The following is a 24,138-nucleotide window of genomic DNA, read 5'->3' as shown; positions in this document are numbered from 1 at the left end:
TCCTTAGGATAATTTAGGTTAAGTAGTATGTAAGCTTAGGGACTGATGACCTTAGCAGTTAAGTCCCATAAGATTTCACACACATTTGAACATTTTTGAACATTAGAGAATAAAGTTAATGATACAAACCCTCTAGTGTTTGGAAGGCTTTTGTCTTAAGTGCCATTGAAGAGAACATACTTGTCCGTGGTATTTTAAGGGCTGCACATTGGAGTTTTCCTTTTACCTCTGATGATGTTAGGTACATAGTGAAAGGCTATCTTGATGAATGTGGACGACGGGAAAACCCCTTTCCTTGTAAAATGTCAGGGACTGAGTGGTCGCGTTCATTCTTTCAGCGTCTCTGCCATATTAAGTGTCCGGCTATCAGAGACATTAAAAGCAACGTGCTGAAGTGAGTTATGAGACAGTGAAATATAGTTCCAGAATGTTGGTGAAAAAATTACCCACCAGAATAGTTCAGAGCGCTAACGCTCTGCTTCCTGGACTCGAATAGGCGCGCCGGCCCCGGATCGAATCCGCCCGGCGGATTAACGAGGAGGGCCGGTGTGCTGGCCGGCCTGGATGTGGTTTTTAGGCGGTTTTCCACACCCCGCTAGGTGAATAACGGGCTGGTTCCCACGTTCCACCTAAGTTACATGCGTCGCAGACATTTGAAACACGTCCGCACTATTTCACGATTTACACTAGACGCAGACAGTTGGGGTACACTGATTCCGTCATGGGGTGGCGGCAGGAAGGGCATCCGGCCATCCCTACAGCTAATATTGCCAAATCCGTTGTAACCACCCCGACCCTGCGATCGCTGTGGGACTATGGCGTAAGTGAAAGAAAGAAGGAAAGAATGTTGGTGAAAAAATTGAAATTATCGATCCTAAAAATGCAATCAGTTACGACGAGACCAATCTGTGTGAAGACTTTGGGAGGAAGCATGTGATAGAAAGGGAACAAAACATCCTGAAAGGATCTTAGATTCTTCTAAGAGTAGTATTTCAGTAATGATGGCTGCCACTGCGGACGGAAAAGTGTTACTTCCCGTTGTCTACAAATCGGAGCGTTTATGGGACATCTGGCAAAAAGGATGTCCCAAAGGAACCCGCTATAACCGCAATAAAAGTGGATGGTTTGATCGGTCTACATTTGGAGACTGGTGTACTACTATTGCGCTGCCTTCCTGATACCAATGGAGGGGGAGAAAGTTATGAAAGGAGACAACCTTTCAAGTCACATTTCGCTCCGAGTAATTGATGAACAAGAGAAGAATAAAATCTCTTTTATTTTGTTGCCGCCAAACAGTACTCATATTTTACAGCCTTTAGGCGTAGGTTTCTTCAGACCTTAAAAAGCTGCTTGGCGGGCAGTGCTTACACAATGGAAGGAAAGCTCCCGTGCGCCAATATCGAAAGATGTTTTCCCCACGGTCTTGAAGGAAACGCTTAGAAAAGTGTCAGCAACTGAAGAAGACAATATATAAAAGTGCATTCCGTGCAGTGGGCTTAATTCCATTTGACCCTGAAAGAATCTTGAAAAAATTTCCTGATGGAGATAATTCACAAAACAATTCTTCAGAAGCCTGGTCTTCGATCTTTGAAGATATGCTTCAGAATGTTTGCTATGGAGTGAAAAATAACGTAAGTGTCCAACGAAAGCGAAAATTAGGTGTTGCCTCAGGAAAATCCGTTTTAGGAATCGATATGAGGAAGAGAGATAATGCTGACTCAGTGTCTGAATTGCTTGTGAATAATCATGCGATACCCACTGGTGACGAAAGCAGCAGAGCAGAGGAAGCAGTTCTGGAAGTGGAGGCTTTTGTTCTTGAGGATTACGCTGATACAATAGCTCCCTACTTAGCAATCATATACAACCGCTCGCTCACCGATAGATCTGTACCTGCAGATTGGAAAATTGCGCAGGTCGCACCAGTGTTTAAGAAGGGTAGTAGGAGTAATCCATCGAACTACAGACCTATATCATTGACGTCGGTTTGCAGTAGGGTTTTGGAGCATATACTGTATTCAAACATTATGAATCACCTCGAAGGGAACGATCTATTGATACGTAATCAGCATGGTTTCAGAAAACATCGTTCTTGTGCAACGCAGCTAGCTCTTTATTCGCAAGAAATAATGGCCGCTATCGACAGGGGATCTAAAGTTGATTCCGTATTTCTAGATTTTCGGAAAGCTTTTGACACCGTTCCTCACAAGCGACTTCTAATCAAGCTGCGGTCCTATGGGGTATCGTCTCAGTTGTGCGACTGGATTCGTGATTTCCTGTCAGGAAGGTCGCAGTTCTTAGTAATAGACGGCAAATCATCGAGTAAAACTGGTGATATCAGGTGTTCCCCAGGGAAGCGTCCTGGGACCTCTGCTGTTCCTGATCTATATAAATGACCTGAGTGACACTCTGAGCAGTTCTCTTAGGTTGTTCGCAGATGATTCTGTAATTTACCGTCTAGCAAGGTCATGCAAAGACCAGTATCAGTTGCAAAGCGATTTAGAAAAGATTGCTGTATGGTGTGGCAGGTGGCAGTTGACGTTAAATAACGAAAAGTGTGAGGTGATCCACATGAGTTCCAAAAGAAATCTGTTGGAATTCGATTATTCGATAAATAGTACAATTCTCAAGGCTGTCAATTCAACTAAGTACCTGGGTGTAAAAATTACGAACAACTTCAGTTGGAAAGACCACATAGATAATATTGTGGGGAAGGCGAACCAAAGGTTGCGTTTCATTGGCAGGACACTTAGAAGATGCAACAAGTCTACTAAAGAGACAGCTTACACTACACTCGTTCGTCCTCTGTTAGAATACTGCTGCGCGGTGTGGGATCCTTACCAGGTGGGATTGACGGAGGACATCGAAAGGGTGCAAAAAAGGGCAGCTCGTTTTGTATTATCACGTAATAGGGGAGAGAGTGTGGCAGATATGATACGCGAGTTGGGATGGAAGTCATTAAAGCAAAGACGTTTTTCGTCGCGGCGAGATCTATTTACGAAATTTCAGTCACCAACTTTCTCTTCCGAATGCGAAAATATTTTGTTGAGCCCAACCTAAATAGGTAAGAATGATCATCAAAATAAAATAAGAGAAATCAGAGCTCGGGAGTGTAATGGTAGGGAGATAGTATGATTGTGGTTCGATGAACCCTCTGCCAAGCACTTAAATGTGAATTGCAGAGTAATCATGTAGATGTAGATGTATATGATTAGGGGGAAACAGCGAAATAGGCGGTTTATCGGAATCGCAACAGAGGTGAGCGAAAAAGAAGTGGAAGTAAGGTTTCTGCGTCCATATCAAGGCAGCAAATCTGTGTTTATTTTTCCTGCCATTCCAGACGATGACACTGTAGACAAAGGCCAAATTGTAAGAATGTTGCCGACTCCCAGAGCAGAAAAAGGGAAGTTTTCTTTCACTGAGAACATACTGTAGATTGTTATTGGTTTGTTGTATGAGTAGATTGTCTTTATTAATGAAATATTTTATAAATATGTCTGAAATATGTGTCAAATGTTTACTGAAGATGTGTAGAATGTTTCGTAACCATACATAAAAAATGTTTTCAAAACATGTTTCTAAGGATGTGAATTTTTTAAAAAGATAGTCACTGTTCGAAATTAGACCATTAGAGGGAAATACGGACCTCTACGTGGAAATTCAATGAATTTCCCAAACTACCCCATCAAAGGGGTAACATTGTACAGTTTTACTTGTTAGATTCTGAGTAATTAAAATTTTTTTTGACTAAAGTTCTTTGATCATATTATTCTCCAATATCATCCAAAATATCTCGCACTTTTTGTCGCTAGAATTTAATGTTCTTTACGAAGTTACCTTAAAGAATATGAAAATTCCGTCCAATATTACCCCACTTTACGGTACAGATATTTTGAGTCTGGGGTAACGGGGTGGCGACAGGAAGGGTACCATGCCACCCCTTATACAAACCATGTCACATCCGTTAATAACCATGCCGACTCTGCGCCGAAGCAGGAAAAAGTCGTAAGAAAAAGAAGAACGCTTCTTGAATAAAATTAACAATTTTAACCAGGTAATGTGTGAGGACTCAGTGACTTTCATAGCTTTTTAATGTGTTGCTTGTGGACGGATCTTAGTTCAGTTTATGGATGGAGGCAATGGCTTTAAAGCAGGACTCAGTTCATATATGATCCGACAGACAGGGTGATCAACAATCTGCAGCTATATGACGATGATGCTGTGATGTACGGGGAAGGTGTCGTTGAGTGACTGTAGGAGGATACAAAATGACTTAGACAGCCGGCCGCGGTGGTCTAGCGGTTCTGGCGCTGCAGTCCGGAACCGCGGGACTGCTACGGTTGCAGGTTCGAATCCTGCCTCGGGCATGGGTGTGTGTGATGTCCTTAGGTTAGTTAGGTTTAAGTAGTTCTAAGTTCTAGGGGACTTATGACCTAAGATGTTGAGTCCCATAGTGCTCAGAACCATTTGAACCATTTGACTTAGACAAAACTAGTTGATGTGATGAATGACAGCTTTCTCTTCAAGCAGAAAAATGTGAGTGACTGCAGATGAGTAGGAAAAACAATTGCATAACGTTCGAATACAGCATTTGTAGTACACTGCTCGACACAGTCAAGTCGACTAAAGATCTACGTGTAAATTTGTAAAACGATGTGGAGTGGAAAGAGCACGTAAGGACGGCATGAAGGAAGGTGAATGATCGATTTCAGTTTATTGAGAGAATTTTTGTAAGGTGTGCTTCATCTGTAAAGGAGTCCGCCAATAGCACACAAGTCTGATCTCATCATTCTGGAGTGTCGCACGAGTGTTTGGGACCCCCACCAGGTCGGCCTAAGGGAAGACATCGAAGCAAATCAGGGGCGGGCTGTTAGATTTGTCACTGATAGGTTCGATCAACACACGAGTATTACGCATATGCTTTGTGGACTTAAGTGGGAATCCATGGAGGGAAGACGACGTTCTTATTGAGAAAATTTAAGAACCGCCATTAGAAGATGACTGCAGAGTGATTCTGCTTCCGCGAACATACTTTTCGTGTATGGACTACGAAGATAAAATAAGAGAAATTAGGGCTTGTTCAGAGGCATACAGACAGCCGTTTTTCCCTCGCTTTATTTGCGGATTGAACAGGAGAGAGAACATGATACTGCACCGCATGTGTTGTTCAGAAGTACGATGCAGATTTCCTTGGGATATACTAGTATATCCAAAGGGTTAGGCATTGCGGCAACTACATCCATTATGAAATACATGAAACGTATTTGGTATTTGCATTTGCAAATATGGACAGTCATCAGCAGTTGACGACAGTAAAAATTTGTGTCAGACCGGGAATCGAACCCGGATTTCCCACTTATCGCGAGATGACTAGTAGCGAGAAAATAACTAGTAGTGGTACAAAGTACACTCCGCCACGCACCACACATTGGCCTGCAAAGCATATATATAGATGCAAATGAAGATGTAGGACCTAATGCTGCCAGTCTCTTCACAATGTTTTTACAGTTCTCTCTACCCTGTCGTACAGTTTCAGGTATTTCTTCGTCCTCTTCTTGCCTTCAAGATTCACCTCCAACTTCAGGTACATGCAGTTTGTCAGCTCCACTTCCCTCTTCAAGCATTCCACCAAACAGCTGATTCTAGGACCAGGGTTTCCAATAATATTATTCATTTTGTTGTGCCGCCCTTAAGAAGCATTCGTTGTCTGGTGTCTCTTTCCACGGCAATTCCACATTGCAATGGGGATATCATCATTCTGTAACCAGATATCCACAAAAGAGTAAAAAAACTGATAGTCTGCAATTATTAGGAGCTTGCTCAAGAGTCTCAACCCATTCATTACTTACATTCTAGAGTTTTACAAAAGCCAGCGCTGCACACATGCTAACATGAAGTCTTAAATCTTCAGTCTGAAGGTACTCGTCATTAGACCCAGATCTTGAACTTTTCTCCACAACTCTTCTTCATATGGAAATTACATCCACAGATTTCACTTCAGTGTAAAACTTGACAAAGGGACGATATCGCAGCTGCCTCACAATCAACATTCACTTTTCTTGGACACCATTGAGGAATTGCTTGTTTAATCAGATGAAACTGGTGAACTTAGATGTCTTCCTTCTTATCACGGAGCAGTTCAAACACAAGAGGAAGAATGTTCGTTTCGTCACTCGGGTCTCCTAAGTCTGATCGTATGGTATAGATTTGTTCAAACTTAAATGTTACATCCACAAAAAAAAAAAATAAAAAAAAATGGAAAAACTTTTTAAGCTTTCATCTCCTTTGCTTCCATTAAAATGATTATCCTCTGCTCTAATCAATCGTTTTGTAGAATAAAACTTCTGCCATTACCTATTTTTAAGGGATCTTCATGAAGAACAATTTCAGAACAAATGATAACTAACTGAAACCCTCAGCCGCCGACAGGTGTTGTTGATATACCTCGATGTGGACAGCTGAAAATGTGTGCCGCGACCGCGACTCGAACCCGGGATCTCCTGCTTACATGGCAGACGCTCTGTCCATCTGAGCCACCGAGGACACACATGAATAGCGCGACTGCAGGGACTTATCCCTTGCACGCTTCACGTGAGACTCACATTCCCAACTGTCCACAATTCTACATATGTAATGTACCTTATAGTCATTTGCCCATCCACTCATTACTCGCGCACGCTTTGGCGATTCACGTAAGAGTTTGGGCAACCTGTGCGCATTCGCACAGACGAAGGTCAATGGCTGGGTAGCCTTTAACTATATATATGAAGAGAGTAACTGTTCTCGGTGGCTCAGATGGATAGAGCGTCTGCCTGGTAAGCAGGAGATCCCGGGTTCAAGTCCCGGTCGCGGCACACATTTTCAGCCGTCCACATCGAGGTATATCAACAACACCTTTCGGCAGCTGAGGGTTTCAGTTAGTCAACATTTATTCCAGGGAAAAGCTGCACGGTCATCAACAGTAGCTATTCTTTCGAGAACAGTTACTGTCTTCATATATATAATTTCAGAACAGTCTTCCCTACCACAGTATTCACATGTTCGTTGCATTTCATATCGCTTTACAATGTTACCCACAGATATTTAAACGACTTCAATATGTGAAGCAGGACACTACTAATGCTGTATCTGGACTTCAAGGGTTTGTTTTTGCTTCCATGATTCGCATTAACTACCATTTTTCCACATTTAGAGATATGTCCTATTCATCATACCTACTATAAATTTTGTCTAAGTCATCTTGTATCTTCCTGCAGTCACTTAACTTCGACACGTTACTGTACACCACAGCAGTATCAGCAAAAACCTGCAGAGTGCCGCCCACTCTGCCTGCAGTATCATGTATGTATACAGGGTATTACAAAAAGGTACGGCCAAACTTTCAGGAAACATTCCTCGCACACAAAGAAAGAAAATATGTTATGTGGACATGTGTCCGGAAACGCTTACTTTCCATGTTAGAGCTCATTTTATTACTTCTCTTCAAATCACATTAATCATGGAATGGAAACACACAGCAACAGAACGTACCAGCGTGACTTCAAGCACTTTGTTACAGGAAATGTTCAAAATGTCCTCCGTTAGCGAGGATACATGCATCCACCCTCCGTCGCATGGAATCCCTGATGCGCTGATGCAGCCCTGGAGAATGGCGTATTGTATCACAGCCGTCCACAATACGAGCACGAAGAGACTCTACATTTGGTACCGGGGTTGCGTAGACAAGAGCTTTCAAATGCCCCCATAAATGAAAGTCAAGAGGGTTGAGGTCAGGAGAGCATGGAGGCCATGGAATTGGTCCGCCTCTACCAGTCCATCGGTCACCGAATCTGTTTTTGAGAAGCGTACGAACACTTCGACTGAAATGTGCAGGAGCTCCATCGTGCATGAACCACATGTTGTGTCGTACTTGTAAAGGCACAGGTAGAGTATCCCGTATGAAATCATGAAAACGTGCTCCATTGAGCGAAACTAATATGAGCTCTAACATGGAAATTAAGCGTTTCCGGACACATGTCCACATAATATATTTTCTTTCTTGGTGTGTGGGGAATGTTTCCTGAAAGTTTGGCCGTACCTTTTTGTAACACCCTGTATAGAGAACAAAAGCGGTCCTATCACACTTCCTCGGGCACTCCTGGGGATACCCTAGTCTTTGACGAGCACCCGCTTTCACTGGCCATCGAAGACAGTGTACTGGATTCTGTAACTTAAACAGTCTCCGAGATACATATCAGTGAACCTATTCTACACTACTGGCCATTAAAACTGCTACACAACGAAGGTGACGTGCTACAGACGCGATATTTAACCGACAGGAAGAAGATGCTGTGATATGCAAATGATTAGCTTTTCAGAGCATTCACACAAGGTTGGCGTCGGTGGCGACACCTACAACGTGCTGACATGAGGAAAGTTTCCAACCGATTTCTCATACACAAACAGCAGTTGACCGGCGTTGCCTGGTGAAACGTTGTTGTGATGCCTCGTGTAAGGAGGAGAAATGCGTACCATCACGTTTCCGACTTTGATAAAGGTCGGATTGTAGCCTATCGCGATTGCTGTTTATCGTATCGCGACGTTGTTCCTCGCGTTGGTCGAGATCCAATGACTGTTAGCAGAATATGGAATCGGTGGGTTCAGGAGGGTAATACGGAACGCCGTGCTGGATCCCAATGGCCTCGTATCACTAGCAGTCGAGATGACAGGCATCTTATCCGCATGGCTGTAACGGATTGTGCAGTCACGTCTCGATCCCAGAGTCAACAGATGGGGACGTTTGCAAGACAACAACCATCTGCACGAACAGTTCGACGACGTTTGCAGAAGCACGAACTATCAACATGGAGACCATGGCTGCGGTTAAAAAAATGAAATGGCTCTGACCACTATGGGACTTAACTTGTGAGGTCATCAGTCCCCTAGAACTTAGAACTACTTAAACCTAACAAACCTAAGGACATCACACACATCCATGCCAGAGGCACGATTCGAACCTGCGACCGCAGCGGTCGCCCGATTCCAGACTGTAGCGCCTAGAACCGCTCGGGCACCCCGGCCGGCAGGCTGCGGTTACCCTTGACGCTCCATGACAGACAGGAGCGCCTGCGATGGTGTACTCAACGACGAACCTGGGTGCACGAATGGCAAAACGTCATTTTTTCGGATGAATCCAGGTTCTGTTTACAGCATCATGATGGTCGCATCCGTGTATGGCGATATCGTGGTGAACGCACATTGGAAGCGTGTATTCATCATCGCCGTACTGGTGTATCACCCGGCGTGATGGTATGGGGTGCCATTTGTTTCACGTCTCGGTCACCTCTTGTTCGTATTGACGGCACTTTGAACAGTGGACGTTACATTTCAGATGCGTTACGACCCGCGGCTCTACCCTTCATTCGAGCCCTGCGAAACCCTACATTTCAGCAGGATAATGCACGACTGCATGTTGCAGGTCCTGTACGGGCCTTCTGGGTACAGAAAATGTTCTACAGCTGCCCTGGCCAGCACATTCTCCAGATCTCTCACCAATTGAAAACGTCTGGTCAATGGTGGCCGAGCAAGTGGCTCGTCACAATACGCCAGTCACTACTCTTGATGAACTGTGGTATCGTGTTGAAGCTGCATGGGCAGTTGTACCTGTACACGCCATTCAAGCTCTGTTTGATTCAGTGCCCAGGCGTATTAAGGCCGCTATTACGGCCAGAGGTGGTTGTTCTGAGTACTGATTTCTCAGGATCTATGCACCCAAATTGCGTGAAAATGTAATCACATGTCAGTCCTAGTATAATATATTTGCCCAATGAATACCCGTTTATCATCTGCATTTCTTCTTGGTGTAGCAATTTTAATGGCCAGTAGTGTATATGCTCAAACCTTCGTTAACAGCCTGCAGTGAAGCACCGTGTCAAATGATTTCCAGAAATCTAGAAATATTGAATCTGACTGTTATCCTTCAACCATGTTGTTGTGGTCTTCAGTCCTGAGACTGGTTTGATGCAGCTCTCCATGCTACTCTATGCTGTGCAAGCTTCTTCATCTCCCAGTACCTACTGCAGCCTACATCCTTCTGAATCTGCTTAGTGTGTTCATCGCTTGGTCTCCCTCTACGATTTTTACCCTCCACGCTACCCCCCAATACTAAATTGGTGATCCCTCGATCAACCATAGTTCGCAGTATATCACTTGAGAAAAGGGTAAGCTGTTTTGCACAAGCAATGCTTTCTAAAACCATGCTGATTCGTGGACATAAGCTTCTCGGACTCAAGAAAATTTATTGTATTCGAACTGACAATACGTTCAATGGTTTTGCACCAAACTGATATTAGGGATATTGGTCCGTAATTTTGTGGGTCCGTTCTTTTCCCCTTATTATATACAGGAGGCACGTGCGCTTTTTTCCAGTCGCTTGGGACTTAACGCAGGGCGAGATATTCGCGATAAGGTAAGGTAAGGGGCCAATGTCGTAGAGTACTATTTGTAAAACCGAACTTGGATTCATCTGGATACGGTGACTTAATTGCTTTCAGTTGTTTCTCGATGCCAGGGATGCTCATTACTATGTCGTCCTTGCAGTAGTCTGTACGATGGTCAAATGACGCTATGTCTGTACGATTCTCCTGCGTAACAGATTTCTTGAACGCGAAATTTAAAACTTTGGCTTTCGTTTTCCTATCTTCAACTGCCACACCTGACTAATTAAAAAGGAACGGGATGGAATCCTTAGACCCGCTTCGGTATTTTGCATAGGATTAGAATTTTCGCGGGTTCTCTGCCAGATCTTTTCCTTAGATATGACGCAGAACACTAATCTCTACTAACCTTTGCTTTTCGTCATTTGTGCATTCCCTTTTGAACCGATAGTGTAACAGCTTCTGCTTCCTCAGCATTTTCCGAATTTCGTTATTAAACCATGGTGGGTCTTTTCCATCTTTAATCCACTTACTAGGCACATAACTCTCTAGACCACGATCTAGAATCTGCTTAAACTTTGCCCATAATTCCTCTACTCCCATCTTACTGGAGCTATATAGCGTCAATTCACAGTCTAAATGAAATGCTAACAACTGTTTATCTGCTCTTTTTAGCAGGAAAACTCTTCTAGCCTTCTTGACTAAGTTGTTAAGGGGCTCCGGAAAGGCTCAAAATCATGAAAAGTTCAATTTTTACGTTTTTGCGTTTTCTGAATCTGCAGACTATTACCTTTTAATAGACATATAATTTATTCAATTCCGAAGACTACAACTATTTTTAAATTTTTTTAAAAATGTGTTCTACATGGGCGTGACCCACTGTGGCGCTGTTAAACTGCTGTCAAATGGTGTTATTATTAACGTCCGTGTTCATCAGGTACATTTTAGTGATGTGAGATAAAGTATGTGTTGTGGCTAACCTGTGATGGTTCAATATATATCGCTGGTGTGATTGTCGACTGTTTCATGTTTATTTACTCTGTCGTTATCTCGAAAATATTCGTAATTAATTCTGTTTCTTGAGTCTCTGTTTTGTTGAAGTATAATAATGAGTAAAAGTAATTAGAAATCCTCTGAAGGCTTTTAAGAAAAGGAGAAATGTTGGAAAGCCAAAGGTATGTGTTATTACTGTAAACAATAAAGACGATAACCAAGTGAGTGAACCTAACCTCTCAAGTACACCTGCTCATAGCAGTCAAAGTGGGAAAGAAAATACTTCACAGAAGAAGCTTGGTTCAATGAGTGAAAACTATGAATGTTTTATGGGCGAATCGGATGTGAATGAAATATTTGATATGTCGGTTCTCAAAGGAATTTTTTCAAACTGTGTAAGATGTATTCATTGTAGTGAAGTTGGTCTGGAACTCTCCATAATAAAGCACGTAGGACTTGCTAATGAAATACAACTGAAATGTGATAAGTGTTCATACATGACCACCTTTTGGAACAGTGTTGCAGTAACTGCAACTGAAGAAAATGGTAGCAAAATGTACGAACACAACATTAGATTTGTTTATTCCTTGTGTTCAGTTGGTAAGGGTGCTACTGCAGGTGCAATTTTCTGTGGCATCATGAATCTTCCAAATCCCCCAACCAAGTTTACGACCTATAATAAATTAATAGGGTCTAAAGTAGAAGATGTCTGTATAGAATCTATGAAGAACGCTGTGGAAGAGGCAGTAATGGAAAATAATGGTGACAGAGATTTGACTGCAGCGTTCGATGGTACCTGGCATAAACGGGGACACACATCTCTTCATGGTGTAGTATCTGCCACCAGTATGTATACAGGGAAAGTTTTATATGTAGCAGTAATATCAAAGTATTGTACATGTCCACAAAAATATAAAGGTACACATGAAAATAATTGCAAAGCTAACTATAGTGGCAGTAGTGGAGGAATGGAAGTGGCTGGTGTTGCCAGTATATTCCAGCGTTCTGAGGGGTGTGATAAAGTGCGATATGTTAATAACCATGGTGACGGTGATTCTAAAAGTTTCAAACATGTTCAAGGACTGAAGCCCTATGGTGATGATGTTGTAGTGCAGTAATTTGAGTGTATTGGACACGTACAGAAGCGAATGGGAACAAGACTTCGGCGACTGAAAGCTTCGTACAAAAAACAAAAACTCAGTGATGGTAAAGGGTTGGATGGGAAGGGAAGGTTAACTGACAGTGTAATTGACAAAATACAGAACTATTATGGAATGGCTATTAGGCAAAATACACAAAGTGTCGACGAAATGAAGAAGGCTGTGTGGGCTCTTTTTTTTTCATACTTCTTCAACCGATGAAAATCCCGAACATAGCTTGTGTCCCAAAGAAGAAGACAGTTGGTGTAAATATAACAAAGGATTGCTAACTGGTGAAGTGTACACTCATAAGCATAGTCTGCCTCATGCAATAATGGAGGTGATAAAACCTATTTTCAGAGACTTAGCAGCACCTGAACTGTTGAAAAAGTGTATTCACGGAAAAACTCAAAACCCCAGTGAAAGTGTAAATAGTGTTATATGGTCGAGAATCCCCAAGACTGTATTTGTTGGAATAGAAACACTTCACTTTGGTGTGTATGATGCTGTTGCGACTTTCAATGATGGCAACATTGTAAGGTGCAAGGTATTTAGAAATATGGGAATGAAGATAGGTTCTAACATGGTACGAGCGATGCTTGCTTTAGACAAGGAACGCCTTCGGGCTGCAGACAGGGCTGTAAAGACTCTAGAAATACAAGCAAGAGTAAACAGGAGGAGGAACAAGAGGAAGCTGGAGGAGGAGTTTGCAGAGGATGAAGATAATCCATCCTATGGACCTGGAATGCACTAAAAAGTTAATCCAATCTTTGTCGCTCCATTCCCAAAACTTTTATTTTCTCATTACATGTTTTCTAAGGATCTTCCAAACATATTTGTTTCAAACTTTCAGTAAATGTTACACAGTACCTTCTGCATAATTTAACACAGCCTTTTTCCAAAAAACTGTATATTTTTGAATATATAAATAAAAAATTGCAAAAAAATGTTGTGAATTTTCATTACAATTGAAAAAAAATCATCTTTAATAACTGAACTAAAATTTTGTAAAGTCCCTGTGTTAAGTTGTAGCCCATATTCCAATAAATAATCTGTAAAAAGTTCAACTTCGTACCTCAAATACTTTGTGAGGAAAGATGTAATTTATAAGCGTTATTTTAACATTGCAAGTATAGGGCGTTCCGGAGCCCCTTAACTTTCGTAACCATAGTTGCTGTAATGACATGATCGCTAGTCTCCGTTTCTACACTGACGTTGTCGATAAGGCCTATTTGTAGCTACAAGGTCTAAGATATTTCCATTGCGTTTGGGCTACTGAACTAGCTGCTCAAGACAGTTGTCAGAAAACGCATTCAAAAATATTTCGCACAACTGTCTGTCTTTTCCCCCCCATACTGAATCCATAGACATCCCACTGTATACTCAGAAAGTTCAAGTAGTCTCCAACTAATATTTCATGATCTGGGTATTTATGCGCTACTGACCACAGACTGTCTTTGAATGACTGTCGAAGTGTCTCAGTGGAATCGGGTGGCCGGTAAATACGTCAAACAATTAACTTGGTTTCAGCTACATCTGTTGTACGTGACCAGATAATTTCGCTGTCATAGCCAACTTCGATCTCAATAGAGACAATATTTTTGTCAGCTGCAATGAAAACTCCCTCTCCTGTGGCCTTTAATCTGTCTTTCCGATTTACATTCCACGACTCGCTAAATATTCCAGAGATTTCCACTTTGTGTTTCATCCAGCTCTTGGTTCCAAGAATAATTTGAGCTTGAGAACTTTCCTGGAGGGCGTTAAATTCGAGAACTTTGTTACGAATACTCTGACAATTTACTGACAAAATTTTGACAGTCAAAGTGCCTTTACTCTGAAAGCAGTCTGACTTCCGTTGCTGCATATCGACTAGCGACTCTTCATCAGAATACCTCAAATTATCGCCTAGCCTAAAAAATCCTCATGTGCTATCCATTAGTACTCTGCTACCCAGGTAGCTGCTTCCTTTGTGTAGTTCACCTCTGACCTACAAATCCCCTCCCGACAACGCAGGCCTAGAAATCTGCAGCCAAGACCGTCTCTGAGTCAACGAAGACTTTGGGTAAGACCGTCCACTTGGCTGCAAACCAAAACCAGTCTCAGAACTTGTTGGTGCCACCGTGAGGCACAAATTGCAGACGACAGCACCCTTCACGATGGTTGCCGGAAGCAGGGCCACCTCCACATCTCGGATAAGGCCCCCAGTCAGACATACCAGCTACTAGAATGAGATTTTCACTCTGCAGCGGAGTGTGCGCTGATATGAAACTTCCTGGCAGATTAAAACTGTGTGCCCGACCGAGACTCGAACTCGGGACCTTTGCCTTTCGCGGGCAAGTGCTCTACCAACTGAGCTACCGAAGCACGACTCACGCCCGGTACTCACAGCTTTACTTCTGCCAGTACCTCGTCTCCCACCTTCCAAACTTTACAGAAGCTCTCCTGCGAACCTTGCAGAACTAGCACTCCTGAAAGAAAGGATATTGCGGAGACATGGCTTAGCCACAGCCTGGGGGATGTTTCCAGAATGAGATTTTCACTCTGCAGCGGAGTGTGCGCTGATATGAAACTTCCTGGCAGATTAAAACTGTGTGCCCGACCGAGACTCGAACTCGGGACCTTTGCCTTTCGCGGGCAAGTGCTCTACCAACTGAGCTACCGAAGCACGACTCACGCCCGGTACTCACAGCTTTACTTCTGCCAGTACCTCGTCTCCCACCTTCCAAACTTTACAGAAGCTCTCCTGCGAACCTTGCAGAACTAGCACTCCTGAAAGAAAGGATATTGCGGAGACATGGCTTAGCCACAGCCCGCGAAAGGCAAAGGTCCCGAGTTCGAGTCTCGGTCGGGCACACAGTTTTAATCTGCCAGGAAGTTTCATATCAGCGCACACTCCGCTGCAGAGTGAAAATCTCATTCTGGAAACATCCTCCAGGCTGTGGCTAAGCCATGTCTCCGCTATATCCTTTCTTTCAGAAGTGCTAGTTCTGGAAGGTTCGCAAGAGAGCTTCTGTAAAGTTTGGAAGGTAGGAGACGAGGTACTGGCAGAAGTAAAGCTGTGAGTACCGGGCGTGAGTCGTGCTTCGGTAGCTCAGTTGGTAGAGCACTTGCCCGCGAAAGGCAAAGGTCCCGAGTTCGAGTCTCGGTCGGGCACACAGTTTTAATCTGCCAGGAAGTTTCATACCAGCTACTGATTGGCTTTCTTTCCAACCCTGAACCCTATTTGTGTAAGTAGCTGCATAACGTGCCCAACGTTGGAGTTCCTGATGATTAGTAAGCCCCTCCTCCCATGTGCCTGCTCGTACCTCTTGAAGCAGTGGCCATATGCCCAATCACAGCACGAATGAGTGAGGCCAGACAGCCAGTCTCCACACTCAAGTGATGTGAAAGGTTACCACCTGCCACTCACCCTATTGTGAGAGCAGATCCACCATGTTGGATACACTGGAAAGTACCTCAGTAGCAGAGCCGTTGGGCGAAATTATTATCTTATTTTATTATGATGATCATTTCTCCCTACGTAGGTGGGTGTTAACAAAATATTTTCGCATTCTGAAGAGAAAGTTGCCGATTGAAATTTTGTAAATAGATCTCGCCGCAAAGAAAACCGCCTTTGTTTCAGTGACTGCCACCCTAACTCGCATATCATATCAGTGACCTCTCACGCCTATTGCGCGATAACACGAAACGGGCTGCCCTTCTTTGCACGTTTTCGATGTCCTCCGTTAATCCTAATTGCTAAGGATCCCACACCGTGCAGCAATATTCCAGCAGAGGACGGACAAGTGTAATGTAGGATGTCTCTTTAGTGGGTTTGTCGCATCTTCTAAGTGTTCTGCCAACAAAGCGCAGTCTTTGTTTCGCCTTCCCCACAATATCATCTATGTGGTCTTTCCAATTTAAGTTGCTCTCAATTGTAATTCCTAGGTATTTAGTCGAATTGACTGCCCTTAGATTTGTGCGATTTATCGTATACCCAAAATTTATCGAATTTCTTTTAGTACCCATGTAGATGACCTCGCACTTTTCTTTGTGTAGTGCCAGTTGCCACTTTTCGCACCATACAGAAATTCTCTCTAGATCATTTTGTAATTGGAATTGATCGTCTGATGATTTTACTAGACGGTAAAGTACAGCATCGTCTGCAAACAATCTAAGGGGGCTGCTCAGATTATCACCTAGTTCATTTATGTAAATCAGGAACAACAGAGGGCCTATGACACTACCTTGCGGAACGCCAGATATCATTTCTGTTCTACTCGATGATATACCGTCTATCACTAAGAACTGTGACCTCCCTGAGGGGAAATCACGAATCCAGTCATACAACTGAGACGATACTCCATATGCACGCAATTTGATTAACAGTCGCTTGTGAGAAACGGTATCAAAAGCCTTCTGGAAATCTAGGAATATGGAATCGATCTGACATCCCTTGTCGACAGCACTCATTACTTCATGGGAATAAAGAGCTAGCTGTGTTGCACAAGAACGATATTTTCTGAATCCGTGTTGCTTATGTATCAATAAGTCATTTTCTTCAAGGTGATTCATAATGTTCGAGTACAGTATATGCTCCAAAATGCTACTGCAAATTGAGGTCAGTGATATGGGTGTGTAACTCAAAGGGTTACTCCTATTTCCTTTCTTGAATATTGATGCGACCTGTGCTACTTTCCGGTCTTAATGAACAGACCTTTCGTCAAGTGAGCGGTTGTATATGATTGTTAAGAAAGGCGCTATTGTGTCTGCATACTCTGAAAGGAACCTGATTGGTATACCAACTGGACCGGAAGACTTGCCTTTCTTAAGTGATTTGAGTTGTTTCGCAACACCTAAGATATCTACTTTTATGTCACTCATGCTAACAGCTGCTCTGGTCTCGAATTCTGGAATAATTATTTCATCTTCTTTCGTGAAGGAATTACGGAAAACTGTGTTTAGTAACTCTGCTTTAGTGGCACCATCCTCGGTAACATTTCCATCGCTATCGCGCAGTGAGGTATTGATTGTTTTTTGCCACTGATGTACTTTACATACGACCAGAATCTCTTTGGTTTTTCTACCATATTTTGAGACAATGTTTCATTGTGAAAACTATTAAAAGCATCTCGCATTGACGACCGCACTAAACATCGAGCTTCCGTGAAACTTAGCCAGTCTTGAGGATTTTGCGTTCTTCTGAATCTGGCATGCTTTTTTCGTTGCTTCTGCAACAGTGTTCTGACGTGTTTTGTGTACCATGGTGGATCACTCCCGCCTCTTATTAACTTATGTGGTATGAATCTATCCATTGCTGTCGATACTGTCTCTCTGAATTTGAGCCATATCTGGTCTACACTTACATAATTAGCTTGGAAGGAATGGAGACTCTCTCTTAGGAAGGCATCAAGCGAATTTTTATCTGCTGTTTTAAATAGATATATTTTTCGTTTATTTTTTAGTGGTTTTGGTTGATATGGTTTTGAGCCTCGACCTTGTGTGTCCTTGTGTTTACTAATCCCTTTATCCGTCATGGCGCTCTCTATTAGATCAGAATTATTTATGGCTAAGAGGTAAAGTGTGTTTTCGCAACCATTTACAATTCGTGTGGACTCGTGAACTAATTGTTCAAAGTAATTCTCAGAGAAAGCATTTTGTACAATTTCGGAAGATGTTTTCTGTCTACCACTGGCTTTGAACATGTATTTTCGCCAACAAATCGATTGGAGTCTCCACCAATTATAACTGTATGAGTGGGGTACTTATTTGTAATGAGATTCAAGTTTTCTTTGAACCGTTCAGCTATTATATCATCTGAGTCGGAGGGTCGGTAGAAGGAGTCAATTATTATTTTGGTACGGCTGTTGAGTATAATCTCTACCCATAGTAATTCGCAGGAACTATCTATTTCAACTTCACTACAAGATAAACTACTACCAACAGTCACAAATACACCACCACCTACTTTATTTAATCTATCCTTTCTGAACACGGTTTGCGCCTCTGTAAAAATTTCGGCAGAATTTATCTCCGGCTTTAGCCAGCTTTCTGTTCCTATAATAATTTCAGATTCAGTGCTTTCTATCAGCGCTTGAAGCACTGGTGCTTTTCCAACACAGCTACGACAATTTACAACTACAATACCGACTGTTGCTTGGTCGATTCTTGCTGTTTCTTTGCTCTGTACCCTTTGAGACTGGAGCCCTTTTTGATCTTTCCCGAGACTGTCTAACCTAAAAAACCGCCCAGTCCACGCCACACAGCTCCTGCTACCCGTGTAGCCGCCTCCTCTGTGTAGTGGACACCTGACGTATTTAGCGGAACCCGAAACCACAACACCTTATGGCACAAGTCGAGGAATCTGCAGCCTACACGGTCGCAGAACCGTCTGAGCCTCTGATTCAGACCCTCCACTCGGCTCTGTACCGAAGGTCCGCAGTCGGTCCTGTCGACGATGCTGCAGATGGTGAAATCTGCCTTCATCTCGCTAGCAAGACTGGCAGTCTTCACCAACTCAGATAGCCGCCGGAAACCAGAGAGAATCTCTTCCGATCCATAGCGACACACGTCATTAGTGCCAACATGAGCCACCATCTGCCGTTGGCTGTACCCTGTACCCTTCATGGCATCCAGAAGGACCCTTTTCACATCTTGGATGACTCCCCCCCCCCCCCCCCCCCGTATGCACACAGGGTGCACATTGGCTTTCTTCCCGCCCTTACCTGCCATATCCCTAAGGGGCTCCATCACCCGCCTAACATTGGAGCTCCCAGTGACAAGCAATCCCAAACTCTGCGCTTGTCCGGACCTCTCAGGAAGACCGACCACTGCCGCAACAGGCGAGGCCGCCCTTGCTAGTTCAGAAGTACTTTCAGCAGTGGGCAGTACCTCAAACCTGTTACGGAGGCGTAAGGGTACAGCCTTCCGGCCAGCACCAACTTTTACCTTCCGCCCAGGGATTCGCGACCCCGCCACGGTTCGCCAATCACCGTCAGGCAAGTGTCGACCGGCAGGGACGTCCGAATCCGAGGGCGCAGTGGCATCAGAGATCCCAGGCGATGCTACAGGTTCCAGAGGCGCCAAAGCGCTCACCTCGGGTGTTCCAATGTCACCACGGCCCAGGGCAACAGCCTGGAGCCTGTCGACCACGGCCAACACAGCTTCCAGCTGTTTACGGACGGTGGCCAATTCCCCCTGAATCCGTACACAACAGGCGCAGTCCCTATCCATCCCTAACAATGTTATCCTCTCTTTTATCTCACAAGCCGTTCAAAACAAACAGATGAGTGACGACTACGCGAATTTACACTATACGGGTACTAAAACGCGATGCTATAACTCTCAAATACTATAATACGCCCGAAATTTGTGAATTAAACTATGCAAGTACCCAAAAACACGAAAAGAAATTAAGAATTAAACTATGAAACAAATAAGTGAGCTAAGAGTACGACTTGCTGCTGGCTGCTGCTTATCCAACGGCGGAAGGGAGCTCACTGGCTGTGACCAAACGACACTGGACTTTCAAAACAAGAACAGATGACTGACTTCTACGCGAATTTACACTATTCAGGTACTAAAACGCGATGCTACAACTCTCAAATACTGTAATACGCCCGCAATTTGTGAATTAAACTATGCAAATACCCAAAAACACGCAAAGAAATTAAGAATTAAACTATGAAACAAATAAGTGAGCTAAGCTGCTGGCTGCTGCTTATCCAACGGCGGCAGGGAGCTCACTGTGGTGTCAAAGCAGTAGCTGCTGAAGTTGAATCTCAGCTGAGTAATGAAATCCAGCGAAGTGATCATACAATCAACAGAAGGTTACTGGAATTGGGTAACATTGTCAAGGCAGCAGCTATGAAACGTGAATCTTACGTGCGACAGAATGCACTCAGATACTGACGAGACAAACTCAATTATCAGTGAGGTACTTACAGTGCCTGTAGACATCCAAAAAAGTTAGAAGAGATAAAAAAATCTAATCCTGTAAATATTGTGGAAAGAATAGTTCGGGAAGAAGGCAATGGAAGCCTTGTAAAGTTAGTCAGTGTACTAAGTGGAAAGGCTGACGAGCTTGAGAAAACCGTGTATGCTATGTTCTACCTCAACGGGTGATCAGTATGCGACTGCATACTGACATAGAGGCATGGAAAGCTATTTGTCACAAACTGCAACTTATAAAACTAGTGCAGCCGGAGCATGAATGGTCCCTCACTGAAATGTTTTAAACCTTAACAGTATGTGTCAAACAGCTTTCACACACGGCAGCAAATGGTGGTGGAATAAGAAGAGAAAGAAGAAGGATATACTATCAGTAATTTCATCATATGTCACACTACTAGCGAATTAGATATAACAAATGGGGTGAGTCAAGATCGACTGTGTATGCTGGGAAAGCTACCTGGACGTATAATGAAGGACACCATAAACGTCGGAGACAGGGAATTTGAGCAGATACCTGGTTCAGTGGAGCTAACATTCCTGAAAACTTTGAACCCCAAAAATTACGTACCAAAGCAGTCATATACTGAAATATTACGTATGGCTGACTTACATAGACGAGATAATGCTCTAAGAGGACGATTAAAAAGCACAAACAGTAGGAAATACATTATTAGACCAGCGTTAAACAGTATAACAAGCAAAGGCGAAGCCATTGACATTCCGTATAAAAAGCTGAACACTTTACCTCTGGAGTAATGGTCTGCGGACACCACAGGCCTGCTCGCAAAACATTCCCAAGAGGGCGACTCATAATATATAGTTTGGATGGTTTATCACAGACCAGTGTCTTGAATATCAGAGAATATTGATGATCAAATAAAGGTTTCGAATATATTTTAATAGTCATCGATATGTGTTCCAAATTTGCCATGGCCCTTCCCACAAAGAGAAAAACTGGGAGGAAAATTTCACAGGTGTATGAACAACTGCTGCAGTCTGTGACGAATCGGTGTCTTGACAACCTACACACTGACCAGAGAGCTGAATTTTACAATAAGTATTTTACGTCGATAGGGAAGCGATATGGAATAACATTCTCCCAGCACAGTGTGCTGACCATAAGCCACTCCATATCCACATCCAGTGACACCTGTCGGCAAAGGATGACACAGCAGCCAATCAGTACCGCTGGGCATTACTAGGCCTGTTCCAATGGAGAGAGTTTCAACATTCTCCCAAATGAAAGCGAGTATTATGGACCATCTAAACACAACCATAAAAACCCATATGTGGATGCAATTTAATCATTGTGGTTAATACACATGGCTAGACATTCTCCCACAAACTGTTTGGGAGTGTAATCGGTCTGAACATCAAATGATTAAAATAGCTCCATTGATGTACACGACAATGTGCTTCTAAATACAGCATAGAATTGTATTAAGATGGTGAATCCATGCAAGCAGAATTGAATTCAGGTGATTTGGTGCATATATCAAAATAAAAAACTGCGTTTGAGGAGTCTTACCTCCCAACTTGGTCAAAGGAGATACGAGGGTAATCCCAAAAGTAAGGTCTCCTATTTTTTATAAATACATAGACCTACAATGGTTTACATCAGTTTACAGTTTGAACATTTAGCTATTTTTCAACATAATCACCATTTCTGTCGTTGCATTTTTGTAGACGCTGTGGCAGTTTTTGTATGCCCATGTCATTCTAGCTCGCCGCCATGCTGTTCAGAAACTTATGAACCTCTTCTTTCATCTCGTCGTCGGAACTGAAACGCTTTCCGGCCAAATGTTCTTTTAACCAAGGGAACAGGTGATAGTCACTGGGCGCCAAGTCAGGACTATAGAGTGGGTGGGTGATTATGTTCCATTGAAACTGTTGCAGGAGAGCAACGATTTGCCAAGTGATCTGTAGGCGAGCGTTGTCTTGGAGAATGTGTACGCCCTTGCTCAACATTCCTCTTCTCCGGTTCTGAATTGCTCGTTTGAGTTTTTTCAGAGTCTCACAGTCCCTGTCAGCGTTAATTGTGGTCCCAGCGATTCAGCTCCGACGACGAGGTGAAAGAAGACGTTCATAACTTTCTGAACAGCATGGCGGCGAGATGGTATGACATGGGCATACAAAAACTGCCACAGCGTCTACAAAAAAGCATCGACAGAAATGGTGATTATGTCGAAAAATAGCTAAATGTTCAAGCTGTAAACTGATGTAAACCATTGTAGAAATAAACAGGTCTATGTACATATAAAAAAATAGGAGACCTTATTTTTGGGATTACCCTCGTATTTAGCGTCCAAAGAGCAGTCGACAAACTCGAGAACTTACATCTTAAAGGACAGTGAAGGCAAAGCAATTGTAGGGAGTTTTTACACAAAGGAATTACAGAAAAGTTCTGAACTGTTCCTTGTAAAGCACGTGGTAAGCCGGTGTGGATACAAGACTTTAGTGAAATGGCTCAGCTTTTCATCATTGCAAAACAGTTGGGTGAAGGGTCGCGATTTGGTATATAACTCGGTGGCCAAACCGCAGGAAGTTCAGTAGCGTACAGTGAGTGCTAGAGAACACATCAGAGGCGGCAGTGATATTCTCGAGAAACTGTCACTTTTCGACGGGCAGGGTTCGGTTTTCTTCATATTGTTATCACATTCACACAGTTCAATCTACCTCGACAGGCTTCTTGTCTGTGCGTTGCCCCTTCACACTGTCTTAGCAGGTAATATCTAAGTGTTGCAAATCACCTAATACCTACTAGACAAAGGCCGCGAAACTCTACTTCAAAATCAGTTCCTGAAAGTTCGTGATAAATATCGGACGTCCGGGTTCTACCTTCTTGTAGCAAGATGTTTAAAGTTCTGTTGCCTGTTTATTGTCACTAAGACTCGTGAAATGGCTATCAAGTCTGTATTTACATCTGTAGTAATATTATGTCTACAAGTTTACAGTTATAAAGATATGTTACTCGTAGTCCCACGAAAGCAGCCAGAATTTTGCAAGTTCGATCCGAATATTCTTCACGATCTAAACAGGCACTGACCTACAACTTCAAGTGAATTAAACATTCGGTCTATTCAGTGGTCTTCATTTACAGAAGTATTCACTATACTATTCCATCACGAATGTAAAACATGCCATGCAGGTTTTCTAAGTTCAACTAGAATATTTCCAAGCGGTTATCATTCACATGGAAGCACATAAAACTACGTTCACTAAAATGCTTCCCACTCAAGTCGCTTTCTGTTAGCGATAATCGAATCTAATTTACGTCTCTAATTCTTAATTTTAATACTGTTTGCGAAGAGTGATCCGACACGATGTGTTCGGTATAATGGTTCGGATGCGACTTTCCTAGGCAGTGAGTGACCTCTTATAGATAGCACCCCTCTCTCCGCGTGGGAAGCTCTCAATTCAGATTGGCTGTTGATCTGAATGACCAACCAGAATATGCTTTCTAGATGAATCTCGCGGCAAAATCCTCATCCTATCACAATTTAGAAAGTGATTTTACGTAAGCAAAACTTCAATGTATTACATTAGATTTAATTATAAACGAAATTAAGTATGAAATAATTCCTGAATTAAATAACAAACTTATTCCATTCCCAACTTTTTCTGGCTGCCTTTAACAAAAGCATGCTCACTCAGACATATGT

General features: G+C 43.0%; 1 protein-coding gene and 1 non-coding gene across 2 annotated transcripts in view; one reads left to right on the top strand and one right to left on the bottom strand.

Moving 5' to 3' along the window:
• LOC126246351 (uncharacterized) overlaps positions 1-23,816 on the bottom strand; it is a 101,417-nt gene extending 77,601 nt beyond the window's left edge. The window contains exon 1 of the mRNA XM_049948387.1: positions 23,775-23,816. The gene's annotated coding sequence lies outside the window, so the exon portion shown is untranslated. The remainder of the gene's footprint in view (positions 1-23,774) is intronic.
• Trnat-ggu (transfer RNA threonine (anticodon GGU)) lies at positions 6,774-6,851 on the top strand. The gene has a single exon. It is a non-coding gene; the product is annotated as a tRNA-Thr (tRNA).
• Positions 23,817-24,138: the final 322 nt, after the last annotated feature.

The sequence above is a fragment of the Schistocerca nitens genome, chromosome 1 (genome assembly GCF_023898315.1).
Source record: "Schistocerca nitens isolate TAMUIC-IGC-003100 chromosome 1, iqSchNite1.1, whole genome shotgun sequence".
Taxonomy (NCBI): Eukaryota; Metazoa; Arthropoda; class Insecta; order Orthoptera; family Acrididae; genus Schistocerca; species Schistocerca nitens.
This window is presented reverse-complemented; position numbering and strand designations above follow the sequence as displayed.